This window comes from Dendropsophus ebraccatus, chromosome 9 (assembly GCF_027789765.1).
Source record: "Dendropsophus ebraccatus isolate aDenEbr1 chromosome 9, aDenEbr1.pat, whole genome shotgun sequence".
In the NCBI taxonomy this organism is placed as follows: Eukaryota; Metazoa; Chordata; class Amphibia; order Anura; family Hylidae; genus Dendropsophus; species Dendropsophus ebraccatus.
Window position 1 is genome coordinate 91,228,624 of NC_091462.1, and position 17,844 is coordinate 91,246,467.

The 17,844-nt window shown below is 42.8% G+C and overlaps 1 long non-coding RNA gene across 1 annotated transcript; it reads left to right on the forward strand.

Annotated features, from left to right (window-relative positions):
* The first annotated feature begins 259 nt into the window (after nt 1-259).
* Nucleotides 260-16,505, forward strand: LOC138800377 (uncharacterized). Its single transcript, XR_011364446.1, has 4 exons — nt 260-335; nt 2,296-2,496; nt 4,520-4,621; nt 16,308-16,505. It is a non-coding gene; the product is annotated as an uncharacterized lncRNA (long non-coding RNA).
* The last annotated feature ends 1,339 nt before the right edge of the window (nt 16,506-17,844 follow it).

Here is a 17,844-nt window from a genome sequence, read left to right on the forward strand (position 1 = left end):
GCTCATACTAAACATTCCTGCTTCAAACAAAGGTCAGATTGTTCATTCCCGCAAAGAGAACGCTGGAAAGTATAGGACTGTATATTCAAATTGGCAATTAAAGGAATATGTTTTCTTCTGTGAATAGGAGAGACTTCAAGAGTGTTGTATTATTTTGCATATTGGTGTCACTTTAGCTTACGGGCATCCAGTCCATGTGTTTTACCAGTCAAACACTGTTTTCTTTTTTGTTTTTAAAGGGAACCACGCTTCCTGGCCAAGACACCTTATTAACCATAGAAAAGACTGTGATTAGCCCTTCAAGATTTAATTTGCGCAATTTGGGCAAAATTCTGGTAATTTTGTGTAAAAAAAAATATTGTTCTGTTGCTTATGGTCTGCCATACTTACAAGCCTTATCATTAGGGGTAGCTCATAGAATAGGCAGCTTGATTTGCTGCTGGGGTTTAAGGGGTTGTTCACCAAAAAATGTTGTTCTTTCAAATCAACTGGTGCCAGAGATTTTTAATTTACTAAAAAACTTTGCGTCTACCAGTACTTATTAGCTTCTGTTTGTCCTGCAGGAAGTGGTGTATTCTTTCCAGTCTGACACAGTGCTCTCTGCTGCCACCTCTGTCCTTGTCAGGAACTGTCCAGAGCAGCAGCAAATCCCCATAGTAAACTTCTCCTCCTCTCCAGACTGAAAAGAATAGCACTTTCTGCAGGACATATAGCGGTTGATAAGTACTGGAAGAGTTCGGATTTTTTTAAACCCCTTCACAACCCAAGACATAACTGTATGTCCTGGGTAGGGGAGTTCAGAGAGGGGCCGCGCCACGACCCTGCTCTGAAATGCTGCGATCACGGCTGCTATTAAAAGCCTGGGAGTGCGGCAGTTAGCGAGCGCGGTTCAATCGCCACTCTTGCTAATGAGCTGTTTAGATGCAGCTGTCAAAGCTGGAAGCTGCATCTAAATGTCTTCCCCCCCCCCTCAGTGGTGGTCTAATGGGCGCAATGTGATCACGGAGGGGTGATCTGTTCATATTACCCTGCCGGGTCTCAGCATCAGAATGACGGCTCGGTATTCTATTGATCTGGTCTGCTGCAGACCAGACCAATAAAGCTAATGGATCGGTGCTCTGTTATATTCACTATATACATAGCATTGATCTCAACGGGAGGTAAATGCTGTGTATATAGAAGTCCCCCAGAGGACTTCATATTACTGTATATAACAAAAAATCATTAATACAAACCCCCTTCCCCTAATAAAAATTTAAATCACTCTCTTTTCGAATTTTATAAATAAAAAAAAATAAGTGAACATATAACATGGTAACGGCGTAAGCGCAAAAATCCGCCAAAGTGCAAAATTTCAAATTTTTTGTCACATCAAATCCAGAAAAATTGTAATAAAAATTTATCAAAAAGTCGCATATACGCAATTAAGGTAACGATAGAAAGGACAGATCATGGCGCAAAAAATGACACCTCACACAGCCCCATAGACCAAAGAATAAAAGGCTTATAAGCATGGACATAGAGCGATTTTAAGGAGATTTAGATTTTTTTAAAATGTTTTTTAAAAGCCATCAAATAAACTAAAAGTTACATATTGTTGTAATCGTACTGACTTGGGGAACATAGATAACATGTCAGTTTTACCATAGGGCAAATGGTCTAAACACCCCCTGAGCAAATTTTTTTTTTCCCGATTTTGCTGCATATTTTATGGAAAAATTAAGTCTGCCATTGCAAATTACAATTAGTGGCACAAAATATAAGTGAAATATGCAGACTTCTAGTCCCTGACTAGTCCCGCCCACTGTCCCTGCCTAATTGCCAAAACAGCATTCCCTACTCTAGATATGTGGAACACAAGACACTGACAGACAAACAAACACAATAAGAGAAGTCAGACAAACCAGGTCAGCAACAGTCGGGCGGCACAGTATAAAAACAATAAGCAGGTGGATAGTCGATGTACAATGCAAAAGGTCAGGGCTGGCGGCAATAAGCAAAGTTGAGGTAGGCAATAGAGTCAGAAACACAGAACAAAGAGAAGGGATAGGGAGCTGAGCAGGTGAGTAAACTCCTTAGTGATCAGGTTGCTCTGCCCAATCATAGACAGAACTATGAGGATCTCTAAGATCATTGTGGGTAGGTTACGGGAAGTTACAACGACAACAGTGCAAAAGCCTAGGAAGGTGATTTGTTACTGGACACCAGGTATTAAATATTAACCCTTCTACTGCCTCAGACCACCAGGGGTTTAGGTAAAACTGTTTATTTTATTTTGTTAGTTTTTTCCCTTAGACTATTAGTACATTAGTTCCTTCTCTAAGAACACCAGCAGCCCAACAATAGTGGCATTCAGAGAAGGACCCCCACCCAGCATTAGTAGTGCTAACTTACTCTAACCCAGAGAAAAAGCCGCCACAAATATTACAAGTTGTGAGAACAAAGAATCTGTTCAACAATTCACCAGAATACAATCCAAGTCAAATATTGACCCTAGTAAGTCGTTTTGCTTTTTTCCTATTTACCATCATAGTATTATATCAAAAAGTCACTGGGGTGGTAACACATACATTTCTGCAAATATCTGCATGAAGACAGATTGTTCTCTTTAAACAAACGTGTAAGTAGAAGATTGCATAAAATATGAAAATGGTGAAAAAGTGCATAAATAATCATAAGGGATTTTGGGGCAAATACCTATTGACACTTTGATACTTGATCAATCTACATATTTACTATACTGGGGCTGTAGTTATCAATACAAGCCAATGGAAGCCGCAATAAAGATTTCCCCTTTTGACCTTCATTGTCTTTCAGGCTCAGAATACTGCTCCATTATATCAAACCTGCCCTAGTGTGGTCTGCTGGGAAAGCATATTTTCACAAATGTACTCATTTCTGTTCAGTAACCAAAGTGATAATTGATTTATATATTTAAAGAAATTATTCCAATCAAACCTCTGAATTATTTTATTTTAATGAATTTTAAAGAATTTGTACTGAACCTCCCCCAAATCACCGATATCGTTACGTAGGTTTAATGGAGTAGCAGCATTTAGAATATAGTACTTGGCCCACCAAGTCTAATACTTCCAAGCCAGCCAACACTGTCTTACGTAGAGGGAAAAGAAAAGAGACTACAGATAGTGAAACTCTCAGCCCCCATCCATTTTCCATGGTGCTCTGACCCACAACCAGTTGTTCATATCTCCCTGACACTGTAAGTAGCTATAATAGTAGTTGCTGCTAGTAAGGCGGCAGCTGCAGTACCAACTAATGACTGCCCTGTGTACATACAGTATTAAGCCTACAAAACTGGCAATAAAGTATCCTTCATGCCTAGTTTTGTAGGCTTAGTATTAGCCCAAGAGAGGCCAGTGTTAGGAACCATCTCTCTGAGGTCACCTTAACTGGTGAGATGGTACACTCTATTTGATCAAATGGTTTACTAACAACCTCATAAAAAAATCAGAGGAGTTCCTTATTGTGTGTACGATGGGGGGAATATATACGATAAGTCCTAGCACTTGCAGGTTGCTGTTGCATTTTCCTGTTTACGTTCTGTATTGTATTGTATTGCATTGGAGTGCTGGACGTTTTTTTTTTTTTTTTTTCATTGCCCTGCGTATATGTCAAACTGAACTGTCACTCTATGCACCACTGATGCAACTCTAAGGCTGGGTTCACACTACGTATATTTCAGTCAGTATTCCAACCAAAACCAGGAGTGGATTAAAAACACAGAAAGGCTCTGTTCACACAATGATGTAATTGAGTGGATGGCCGCCATATAACAGTAAATAACGGCCATTATTTCAATACAACAGCCGTTGTTTTAAAATAACAGCAAATATTTGCCATTAAATGGCGGCCATCCACTCAATTTCATCATTGTGTGAACAGATCCTTTCTGTGTTTTTAATCCACTCCTGGTTTTGGTTGCAATATGAGGACCACAATACTGACTGAAATATACGTAGTGTGAACCCAGCCTAACATTGCATCAGTGATGCCTACAGCGTTGTATCATACCCCCTTGTATCCCTACTGTCGGCGCCTTAAATGGCATTAGAAGTCACAGGCTGGTATGAGGTGTCTGGCATGAGACCACAAAAGCTTTGATGATGGAGTCGTGAGAGATTTAACAGGTAAAAATAGGTCATTAATGTCTGAGACATGTGGGTTACTCCTCTATGACTCCCATCTATATGAAGAACCAACATACCTCTACCTTCTGGTTTTGTTGGACACTGTGGTAAGGAGCCAAACTGGCCCACGAGCCTTTCCCTAAACTACTACTACTACTACTACGACTACTACTACTAATAATAAAAATAATAATAATAATAATTTTTATTATTATTATATATAGGACACAGAATTCATAACAAGTGGGCAACAATAGAACCACTATAAATTACCAGCTATGAAGTTTTCCTGTACTTTTTTGTATTCTTATATTATTTTTTTAAAAATAAAATACCGTTTTATTTTTGTTTTTTATTGTTTTTATTTAAAGAATCCAAACTTCATGATCTTCATCAAAGCCTGGACAATTGAGGTGATCAGTGCAAACATTCTGGACGCTGTTTATCCCTGTAGGAATGGCGATTACTCAGTGGTAAGCTGTTCTACTCCTGCAATGATGGAGAAGCCGAGGTCCAGAGCAGGGGCGACTGATTGAAATGCCCGCTGATCTAACCAGCCTCCCATCTATAACGCTGCTGTAATCACCTGGTAAACATTCTGTACAGTAACAGTTCTTCAGACATGAGTAATGCAGTGAACAAACAGCGCTAAATGAAGGGAAATAAGTTCCCATTCCCATCATGTTTTGGGCTACAGCAGTGGAATACTTTTAGAAATGTTTTATGATGTATACTTTGATGTGTTTATTGACTTTATTAGACCATACTTAGTCTACTTACTTCCTGGAACTCAATCAGAACCAGGATCCCCATCTGCTTGTACCTTTCGCTGAACTTCCATGTTTATTGCTATAATACTTACCATTAAGAAAGATGAGGGAAACTGGCCACCATGAGCAGATGCTGTGGACAGGACATCACTAGTGATGAGCCAACATTCCGATGTTCGGTTCGGATCCCGAATACGAACATAAAAAAAAAAAAAATGATCGCACCGTGTTCGCCGAACATTCACAAACAAATAATAAATGTACAGAGAAAGGGTATGTTTCGGTCTATGCACATGCGTACAGATGCAAAGCATAAATTACGCCGTATGTTTCAGTCTAGAGTTACACACATGCGTACAAATTATCAGGTGCAAAGTGTAAATTGCGCAGTTGCCTACATCGTGAGATGAACTTTCGCACATTCGAATATGTTTGAAAATGATCGTTATAACCGTTACGATTATAGAACAAACTGTTTGTGATCGGCAAACGCGAACAATTACGAACATTTACGAACGTGATCGCTCATCACTAGACATCACCACACACAGTACTGCTATAAACATGGAGGTGGTAAAACCTAGGGCAGAGGATTCTAGTGACGGGAAGTGGAAACATACAGTACTAAGTAAATTGGATAAGTAAGTATCCAGCTTAGAATATATATTATCATGTGCCTGTTAGGGAAATCTCATTTACTATAGGGGAATGGCATTATTCTATTAGTCAGAGTTCAAAAACTTATTAAAGGGGTTATCCAGCGCCAGGGGCGTAGCTAGGATTCATAGGGCCCCATAGCAAAAAACTGTATGGGCCCCATGAATCCTGTACGTCCCCACCCCCCATAGATAGCCTACTCTCAAACACACAATGACGCACATATATACACACACAGAGGCACCATTTACATATATACAAATACACTGCTGACATATACACATTTAGGCTATGTTCACATTACGTATATGTCCGGCCACATATTTTCGTGGACGGACATATACGTGTTAAACTCCGGCCGGGAATTTACGCAAGCGCCCTACGTAGCGATCTGACAGCGGTCTTTTACTTGGAAATCTTCACCTAGCCCCAGACACCCCACAGAACCTTTTGGATCGACACAAAAAGCTTGCAAAATGAAGAAATCACCACTACGTACGGGACCGCATGTTACGCTACGGGCGTAATATACGGCATTTTCGTCCGCAAACAATGGTCTGGTTCATATTTTACAGCGCCGCGTACGATACGGACGTAAGTTCTTACGTAGTGTGAACTGTGCAGCCGTACATCGTATACTTTCCATTGTACGCAAAATACGTAAATCTCCAGCCGCTTATTCACGGAACGCGCTACGTCCGGAGACTTACGTAGTGTGAACATAGCCTCACACTGGAATGTGATTACACTAGTAATAACATATACACCATGAATAGACCATGTACAGGGAAATCATCCCCCAAGTGTAATAAGAAATAAGATCTGCTTCATTTTCTTTTAGTGGTAGTTTCTTTTATTAGAGCCCAGCATTAATAAAAACTGCTGCAGAACATCTTTGGGAGCAAACCTGTCAATCACTTGAGAAACTACTGACATACACACACACACACACACACACACATACACAGGGGCGTAACTAGAAATGGCTGGGCCCCTTAGCAAACTTTTGATTGCCCCCCCCCCCCCCCCCCCCCCCGCCTGCCCCCTCTCGATCGACCACTACGCCATCAACACACTCAGCTCTACACAGGTCCTGTACACCATATAAATTACAGTACAGTTATATCAGGTGACTTACAGGGGACGTCTTCTCTGATCGGAGTTCTTCCCTTTTCATTTTCTTCTCCATCTCCTTCTCCGAGCCACAAATCCACAGAATCTGCCAGAAAAACATTAGTCTCCTCACACTGGCACCATCCTATATGGCCCTCCTCTCTGTCGCCCCTCCTTATAAATAGCCCCCTTATGTTGCCCCCCTTATAGAAGCCCCCCATGCTGTCCCTCTTATAGATGCCCCCCATGTTGTCCCCTAATAGATGGTCCCCCTATGTTGCCCCCCCCTATAGATAGCCCCTCCTATGTTGTCCTCTTATAGATGGCCCCCTCTCCCCCTATATTGTCCCTTTATAGATGTTCCCCTCTCCCTCAATGTTGTCCCTTTATAATATCCCTCTCCCCTATGTTGTGCTCCTCTCCCCTATGTTTTCCCCTTATAGATGGCCCCCTCTCCCCCTATGTTGCCCCCCCCCCCTTATAGATGTCCCTCTCCCCCCTTCCTTATAGATGTCCCCCTCTCCCCCCCTTCCTTATAGATGGCCCTCTCTCCCCCCTCCCTTATAGATGCCCTCCTCTCCCCCCTCCCTTATAGATGCCCCCTTCTCCCTCCCTTATAGATGTCCCCCTCTCCCCCCTTCCTTATAGATGTCCCCCTCTCCCCCCTTCCTTATAGATGCCCCCCTCTCCCCCCTTCCTTATAGATGTCCCCCTCTCCCCCCTTCCTTATAGATGTCCCCCTCTCCCCCCTTCCTTATAGATGCCCCCTTCTCCCTCCCTTATAGATGTCCCCCTCTCCCCCCTTCCTTATAGATGTCCCCCTCTCCCCCCTTCCTTATAAATGCCCTCCTCTCCTCCCTCCCTTATAGATGCCTCCTTCTCCCTCCCTTATAGATGGTCCCCCTCTCCCCCCTTCCTTATAGATGTCCCCCTCTCCCCCCTTCCTTATAAATGGCCTCCTCTCCCCCCCTCCCTTATAGATGCCCTCCTCTCCTCCCTCCCTTATAGATGCCTCCTTCTCCCTCCCTTATAGATGTCCCCCTCTCCCCCCTTCCTTATAGATGTCCCCCTCTCCCCCCTTCCTTATAAATGGCCTCCTCTCCCCTCTCCCTTATAGATGCCCTCCTCTCCTCCCTCCCTTATAGATGCCTCCTTCTCCCTCCCTTATAGATGTCCCCCTCTCCCCCCTTCCTTATAGATGTCCCCCTCTCCCTCCTCCCTTATAGATGTCCCCCTCTCCCCCCTTCCTTATAGATGTCCCCCTCTCCCCCCTCCCTTATAGATGTCCCCCTCTCCCCCCCTTCCTTATAGATGTCCCCCTCTCCCTCCTTCCTTATAGATGTCCCCCTCTCCCCCCCTTCCTTATAGATGCCCTCCTCTCCCCATCCTCCTTATAGATGCCCTCTTCTCTCCATCCTCCTTATAGATGCCCTCTTCTCCCCATCCCCCTTATAGATGCCCCCTTCTCTCCCCCCCCCCCCCCCCCCCCCGGAAAGCAGGTTTAAAAAAAACAAACAAACTCACCTTACAACGCGCTCCCCCGTCGAGCCTTTTTCCTGTCAGTCCCCCGTCTGATGCGCGGCTGCCGGGGGTGTCGCGTCCTATCCCCGGCAGCGCGCGTATCATAGAGCTCTCTGTAGGCTTGTGCTGCGGCCGCGACTTCCGGCACACAGAGAGCTCTATGATACGCGCGCTGCCAGGGATAGGACGCGACAGCCCCGGCAGCCGCGCATCAGACGGGGGACTGACAGGAGCGCTGTCAGTCGGTCCCGTGCTCCTCCTGGCCCAGTGACTCCTTTTCCCTATGGTTGGGGAAAGGAGTCGGCGGGTCAGGAGGAGCACGGGACCCGCGTCACGGGCCCCCTGATGCGGCGGGGCCCCGTAGCAGCCGCTATGGCTGCTACGGCGGTAGTTCCGCCAGTGCACATACACCAGTGTTACAGACACTATAGTGTATATATATATATATATATATATATATATATAGAGAGAGAGAGAGAAAGAGAGAGAGACACAGAAACATTATATACATATATACACAGACACATATGTACACACACTGACATATACATATTTACACTGACACATATGTACACACACTGACACACATACACTGCACTTACAGCTCCCAGGCTTTCTCCTCCTGTAGTCGGGCTGATCCTTACACAGAGGTATTGAGGACCTTTGGGTCATTTGATAGGAAGTGGTAGGAAGTGGTGCCCGTTCTAAAGAACGGGTAGTAAAATAACAATGTGTGCATACAGCAGGCGGCATTACATTGACTTCCCCTGCAGTAAAGAACAGACACTGATTCCATTGCAATCAGCGTCTGTTTATTACTCAAAAATAACATATAGTGTGAACATAGCCTTATAGTGATCTGCATTAGTATCCAGTTTCTAGTATTCTGCCATTACCATATTACTGGTAAGTAAATCCTGCAGTCGCTGGATAAACTTATAATTTTAATCAACTCTTACTGGTTAGTGTACATTCCATGATAATACACAATTATGCTTGGAGCGGCCATTAATCTGTCGGGGGTAATTCTTTACATACTATACAAATTACGTACACGATCAACAGGCTTCAATCACTGTAATATGCTTTTTCCTTTATCAGCAGCCAACAACATATGTTTTCTGTGTTTGTCTCCAATGATTTCAGTTATGTAACTGCTCATTCTGGTGGAATAGATGTAGACACACTGTACCCGATGACTCAATACCAAAATATCCATTGGAATGTCAGTCGTAGATTTAGCACATAGCAGTGAATGATTGCTATTATATTCGAGTGCCCATGCATGGAAGGAATTAGTGCTGGGATTTTCTTCTTTATTTTGCCGGATTGTTGCTTTACGGTTACTTCTTCAGCTGTGTTGTTTTATTTCGTACCCTGTAATACACAATTTCACCTGTGGTGGCAGTGTGGGGGAATAGAATATTTGCTGTCAGGTTCTCCAGCAGATTGCAGCTAATCACCATGCAGAATGTGTGATCAGCTTATTTTTAGGAAATCTTTCTAACAAAAAAGGATTGTCAAATGTTGACAACCCCATTTAAAGAGATATCCCCATCATAAGAAGTGATGGCATATGGCTAGGATGTGTTAACATTAAAGCAACTCTGTAACCACAATCTGTAAAAGACGAGCATAACTCAGGTGGTGTGTCACCTTGAAAAAAAACATAATTTAATGATATTTATAGTTTAAATAACACCATATTACAGGCCTTCGCCTCTCCCAGCCTCCCCCTCACTTATCTCAGTAATGATGGTGAATTAGAAGCTCCCTAGAACAGTAGATTGGATGGTGGTTGCTGTGGTTATGACTGGTATGTGGTTGCTGGTAATGGCAATCACAGGGTCCTCAGAGATGCGTCCCCTGTAGTATTCTGCTGCTCACGTTGCTGCGCTGGTGGAAGTGAGATCAAAGATCCCCGGGCTAACCGGAAGTGCCAAATTGGATGTTTCATCCTCGGTTCCTGAGGTCTGCTGTTTCGGCCTACAACCCTCCGGCACAGAGCATCTACTACACTACAGCACATCTTTTATCCTTGGTTACTACTCCTGGCCGTGCAGGAACCAAGGATAAAACATCTCCCCATACTTCTCTGGCTGCACATGTTAGTGCTGATACACTTGTTATACAGTAGGTTCGCCATCACTGCCTTAGAATGTCATGTGCCAGTTTTGAGGGCTGTCCTTGTATTTGGACCAAGTTAAATCCGATGACCAATAGTAAAGAATCAGATGTAAATAAGGTTTCCTTATCTCACCTAACAGTTGGAACTCTTGAACTGTCAATCATTGAGTAGGACTACCCACTTGGCTACTTAGCCCTAAATGAATAGATATTTACATGAATAAATGACAAGTTATCCTGGAAATTTTTCCATAAAACTAGTATTGGTTAGTGTCTGAGTAGTCAGACCCCCACTAATCAAGTACTATTAAATCCGGGTGATGTGTCAATAGAATGAAATAAAAAAAAAAAAAAAAAACCTGTGTGGGAAACCATCCATAAGGTCATGTATTATTCAACCTTTTCTCTCAATTGTTTCTCTGACTTGTAAATGACGCCTTCCAATCTGTATGACAAATATCATGCAGCACATTAAGTGCTAAATTCTTCTTTCTTCATTGTATGGAAACAGTAGCTTCATCCCAGCACGCTCAGCTGTCACTTTTAGAGAGTATTGAGCTTACAGCGGATCAGAACATTGCTGTGATATGGTTTTAATGGCACAAGGGAACGTCATATCAATTACTTTAGCTTCCAGTTGATTTACTTCTGAAGAATCTCTCACTCTCGAATTGCAAATTGAAGGTCACCACTGACACCTTTAAATGTATGTTCTCGCTGCATTTAGCAGGTTGTACACCTTCCGAAGTAAATGACTTAGAATTCAGCAATCGTTTATATCGGGGGAAGTGGATGGAAGTAACAATTTAAATTAAAGAAGAGTCCTAATTAAAATAATGTATTATTTCTTGGGGGATGGGGGAGGGAGGGGGCATTGGACCTTAGTTAATACTACTTTGGATAGTTTAAAATAAGAAAGCGTAGCAATACAGTCTGGCCACCAACAGTGCTCGATTTACTAATCAGGAGAATCAGCAATCACACTGAGCAGAGTTCTGTAAGAACTCTGTGGTGGACACCATCTGGATCCATCGCCTTATTCAACTTTAAATGGGCAAGGTCCTCTAAAACATTGACAGAAGTATTCAGAGCCTGTACTCGGTGAAGCAGGTCCGGCAGCGATTCTAGGTTCTAGTCTTCTTGGGGATGATGCCACAAGGTTGCCATTCTTCTTTGCAGATTCTCTTAAGCTTTGTCAGGTTGAACATTTGCAGAATTGTCCCTAAGCCGCTCCTGGTTGTATGTTTAGGGTCATTCTCTCATTGACAGGGGAAACTTCAGCCCATTTTGTTAGGAATATCTCTGGACTTTGCTCTATTCAGCTTTCCTTAATCCCTGACCAGCCTTCCTGTCCCCAACTCCTCCACCGCATGATCCTGCCACCACCATGCTTCACTGTAGGGATTATATTGGGTAAGTAATGCACAGTGCTTGGTTTCCTTGAACATGATGCTTAGAATTGAGGTAAAAGAATCTCGTTTCTTGCAGTCTATGAGTCCTTTAGATGCTTTTTCTAAATCTCAAGAGAGGCTTTCATTTATCTGTTACTGAGGATAAGCTTCTTTCTGGTCCCTCTGCCAGTTTCTTCCATTTGCACAGAGTGGCACCTGAGTTGTTAGTCACGTCTCTCACCAAGGCCTTTTTCCCTGGATTACTTAGTTTGGTAGGGCGACCAGCTCTTGGTGGAGACCTTGTTGTTCCAAACTTCTTTCATGTAAAAATGATGGAAGCCTCTTTGCTCCTGGGAACATTTAGTGCAGTGTCTCCACACAACCCGGTCTATGAGCCCTACAGGCAGCTGTTCCCAACTTATAGCTTTGTGTTCCCTCTGAGACTTCTTCAGCCAGCAGTAATCAAATGCAGAGTGTTCAGGTTTGGACGAACCTCAATGCTCAACCCGAATGCTCAGGGTTTGCTCATCTCTAATGTAGTGTATTGGTCCCACATTGGCTATTATAGCTTAAATTTAATGCACACATCATGAAAATCACTGATCACTTACATGAGGTGATTATTGGTCAAATAACGAAGTAAATACTCATTCATTGGCTGATGAAATGTTTTTTTTGTAATGACTGGAGTCGTGGATCCGCTGTACCACCACCAGTGATGTAAGTTGCACCAGGGAGCGGAGTCTAAGGGGCTGCTGGTCTTCATCAGTGCCCACCGTAAGGCGGGATGGACTTGCTGTGGCAGGTGACCCCAGGTCGCTACCCCTGGCTTGGCTTGCTAGTGGCAGCGGGCGAGGTGCAACTGGAGATACGTAGGCAGAAACTGGGATAACAGTCAGGCAGGAAGCATGGATAGCTAGAAGCAGGAATGGCAGGAATCATAGGCAACTTATATATATTAGTTAATATTTAAATATTTATTTATAGTTTAATTTATAGTAGAGGTGATTGATGCAACAAATTAGGGATGCACTGTCCCTTTGAATTTTGCTCAGCCGGCGCCCTGGGGGGCAAGGGCACCTGTGTTGGTGGCGGAGTAGAGAGAAGGAGCGTGGAGGGCTGAAGAGATGGTGGTGCTGGATTCCGGCACATAAGGGTCTGGCGTCTGCCAAGCAGGAAGAGCGGGCAGAGCGGATGCGGTGGCACCCCAAAGCATGGGACAACGCTGCGACCGTGACAGTCTACAACTTTCAACCTTGGTAAATGGGATATGCAGTCAAAGAATGATTGAAGTAAAGGATTGCACTAACAATCCAGCAGTTGTTAATGTGGCCCTGCTTACAAGATAGTTGAGCCATCTATATTTTGATCGAAGAGATTGGAGCTTATATAATAGAGCTGGCCTATTTCAAAGGGCCAATGCAGTAACATTTAACACATATAGGCTATAATAGGGGACACATTGGGGGAGATTTATCAAATATGGTGTAAAATGAAACTGTCTCAGTTGCCCCTAGCAACCAATCAGATTCCACTTTCCATTCCTCACAGACTCTTTGGAAAATAAAAGGTGGAATCTGATTGGTTGATAGGGGCAACTGAGCCAGTTTCCCTTTACACCATGTTTGATAAATCTCCCCCATCATGTAAAGCTCATAATGTTCATATTTAAAGATGGCATTAAACCCTATAGTTGACAGATGTTAAGTGTCTGTCACAATATAAAGGTACTGTATGTGTTGGGAGTTTTCTCTGGTACATACGCTAGAATTAAACACACACACACCCAAAAAGTGACATGAACAGGGCCTAAGCACCACGGGGGACTCTGCGGAGTGATCTTCAATCTAAGACCCCTATTTATAGCCAGGATTTTTAAGCACTAAAATTTTAAAGGAATCCACAAACCTCCCACCTGACGGTGTCTTTGCTATAAAAACTGGATGACACCAAATCATGAAACATTTAAGAGCTGGAACATAAAAATTACAAAAAAAAGGATAGATTGCTTTTACAGCTCAGCTAAGATGCTAGTTATGATGGTATGTTTCCCAGCGCAGTAAAATTCCATGTTTTATATTGTGAGTCTAATAGCTGCAGGCACTTTCTATGTATAAACACAGGCGGTGGTGGAGGCCGCCATGCATCCCAACAAACCATTTCTCTTTTTTATTATTGTTGCTATCCCTAGAATCCCCAGATAGAGATATTTTCTCTTAGCATACCTTACTCTATTTACTGCCCAGTGTGCATTACAAAGGCATTCAGATTAGGATCTTCCCTCCTTCTGCAGCTCATTGTCCTCTGCCTTTCCCTTTACCGTCATGCTAAACATATGGGTGTTTGTTGGGAAATGATATCTGCAGCTTATCCATTCCCAGCGCAAATGGAGAAATATTTCCTTGTTTTGCTGCTGTTTTGATGCTAATCGCTTTGTTTAATATGAATTTTCTTCTTTTCTTTTCCTTACCTATGAACCGATCCATTCACGGCAGATAAAAGCAATAGCTATAGCTTTACAGGATTTATATAGGCCTATAATTCCAGGACCAGACATTGAATACAATAGCCTAATTACTGACAGTGTCTAATGCTTCATATTCCCATTGAGAGGCAAAATACAGTACCTGGAAACATAAAAAAAATTTTATTCCAGCATTTATGAGTCATCTGCTGGACAATGGAGGCCTGTTGACCTCTAGCAGTTGACGTCAGCATATAAATATGCATTGTTGCAGCTACTGTACCTGCTTTCCCTTGTTACTTGTCCTGCAGCATCGGTCTTTACTGAGGTTCTGGCTTTCTACTCTACCTGGAGCAATAGAATGTATAGATATAGGTCCTACTCGGATTAGAAAGTGACAGATAAAATAAGAATTTATATCTACATGCAGTGTCCCACTGTGTCATTGTGTCGGTTGTAGGACATTGCCTTCTGCATTCTTGAAACTCTGAAGCGTTGTACTTTATTGCATATTTTGTGATCCTACTGTTGTTATAATGTTTGTTATGTCTATGCTGTTTTTATTATTAGCTGTGAGTGAAAGAGGGTTCATTTAGTTGCATTGCACCATAGATAAAATATGCACAATACACCCCAGTCAAGCATAACCTAACATTAAGAATTGTGGGGCCTGGCATCTACCGATTGATTATAGGAGGAGTATGTTAGGTAACAAGTGTGAGTTATTGAAGATGATATTTTGGAAACTGAAAAGTAGGAAAGTGTAACGATCTGAGTGTGAAAAGGGACAGACTATAATAGCAGACAAGGGGTATTCCTGGTGTCTTGTGCCTACTAGTGTTGAGCAGAATTGTAGAACCGTTTGGGTTCAGCCACCTTCTCCAAACCCAAATGATCAGCATTTGACTCCCAGTGTCTGGAGAAGTTGGATTCCACACCAGGGAGTCCTGGAAAACATGGATACAGCCATAGGCCATGTTCAGACCTTGTAAGAGACCGGCCGTTCCGTGAGCTGGCTGGGTCACAGAACGGCTGGTCTCAGAAAAGATCATCCCGGTCGGTACTGCAATACCAGCCTGTATGATCTTTAGGGCCGCGTCAGAACTCCCCACTGCACATTACTGTGCACTGGGTTTTCTGTGGCCGATATTCAATTAATAGCAGTCACAGAAAACTGACATGTCAGTTTGTCACGGCGCCGCTGGGAATCCCGGCCGGTGGGTATACTATGTGTATACACTCCGTCTGGGATTCCATAGACAGTAATATAACGTATATATTCGTATTAATCACGGCCATTGTTGCAATTGCCAACAACGGCTGTAGTTTTACGAAAATATACATAGTGTGAACATAGCCATAAGTTGTATCTCCCAGCTTTTTCTCAGGACCGGTCAGGGTCTAAACACTCTGACCCAAACCAAACTCTGACAAATCAAAAGTTTTTTGTAACAACAGAAACACTTAAAAGAATTAGGCTGTCAAATTTATCACTGTATACTTTAGAGGATACTGTATCCATGTTCTCCAGGCAGTCCTCAGGCTGCGTCCAACTTCTCCAGGCAATGGGATTCAAATGCAGATCGTTCGTGTTACTGCGAACTCTAGAGCAAGTTCGCTCATCTGTACAAATCACACACACTCAAAAAAAAAAAAAAACGGATTGGAATTTGACTTCAAATTTTGTAACATTTGGAATCAATCTGGTTCCTTCTGAACTCATTTCCTCACCACTATTTATCATAATAAGTACAGTATACTTGTCACGATGCGGAAATTGTTTAGCAGAAATTCAATAAGGGACAAATGTGATATTAGTTTTGAGCCTAGAGGAAGGTGAAGGGGGTCATTCATTTAAAGGAACACTCTAGGCAAAGCTGGTTCACTCTGTTATGTCTACTTATGGCCTTTAGGGGCGGAGCATGACACATATATTCCAAAACAACAACAAGAGAACCCCATGCTCCCAGCACTAGGCAGGACATTGTATCAATTCTATCTGGAATGTTCCTTTCAAGTCATCTTTAAGCTATTCTACTATATAGTATGTTTATTTTTTGCATTTTACTCATTAACAGAATTACTTACCACTTTGCCTATTGTTCTTCTATTATAGGTGCTGGATTGATGATCAGTCACGATTAGGACGCTTACCTCCAGCTGGCGATCAGATGACTTTCTGCTTGGTTTTTGTTGTCAGATTTCTTTTCTGCTTTTCCATCACTATGATGCTTTGTGGAGATATAAACACAAGCACAATGAAGATTTCAGTCAAAGGAAAACGAGCCAAGTTATGATCCTGTTATCATATTGGGATATCAAGTTAACAACTTTCTGCTGCCAATGAAACAAAATGTTGGCAAACATACAATAAAACAAAATGTAAACTGAGCAAATATATCTGCTGGATTCAGATGTTATAGTATAATAATAGACAATTCCATTATGAAACATGAAAAAGCTCTCGGAGGAAAGCTGCAGGCTTTCTTTGAAGAATAGGCAGTTTCTATGTGGATATAGATGTAATTAGGTGATATAAAGAATAATCATTTTTAATTTGTATATAAAACACATATTCATTTACTGGTTGGAAAGTGTCCCGTCCATCATATTCAGCCTTTCCTAGTTTATAACTTTCTAAATAATAGAGGATGGTCCCAAGCCAGGGATTCTCCTCTGTAAAGTCCACATGGTCTCCTCAGGTATAGGCCACTCAGCCAATCACTGGCCACGGCGCTGTCCCATCTCAGCCAGTGATTGGTTGGGCAGCCCATTACTGAAGAGACAAGGCCAGGAGTGCCAGCAGTGAGCCGGGAACACAATCTGCCCCCCCACCCCAAACCACTTGTACCTTTAGATAGCTACTTTTAATCCAAGATCTGTCCTGGGGTCCATTCGGCAGGTGATGCAATTATTGTCCTAAAAAACAACTTTTAAACTTGCAGCTCTGTGCCCAATGGGTGTGGCCTAGATGGTGTATGCATTAGGCTGGCACAAGCTCTCTGTCCCTTCACCCTCCTCATAATTAGGAATGCTCCAGGCAGATTGTCTCCTATTCCCCACCTGTGTCAGCCCGACACATGGGCTGGAACGTTAAGGCACATGTTCAGACAGGAGGAAATGTTCAGTGGCATTCCAAATGATAAAGAGGGTGGGGAGGAGGGACAAAGGGGTGGTGCAAAGTTAGGGCACAGACAATCCCACGGGGGGCTGCAAGGGGCTCGGCACGGGGCTGCAAGTTTAAAAGTTGTTTTTTAGGACAATAACTGCATCACCTGCCAAACGGACCCCAGGACAGATCTTGGATTAAAAGCAGCTATCTGAGGGTACAAGTGGTTTGGGAGGATCAGATTGTGAGTACGGAGTTGCTTTAAGCTTGAGGAAGACACTCGGTACCAAATTGCTGCGAAACAACACCTATATGGTACTATGTGTCTCAAATAATAATCATAAAACTTCATTAAATCCATCACAAAAGAAAAACATAAAATTAAGGGAGGTGGGAGACCCCACTACTGGGACAGGAGTAACATGATGATCATTTAAAGTGCATTTGCATGTTTGTAAACCTTATGATCAACTCATTCAGCATTCATGCATATAAAAAGTATAAAGTACCAGTGCTGTAATGCTTCAGTCCGCTGAACAGAGTA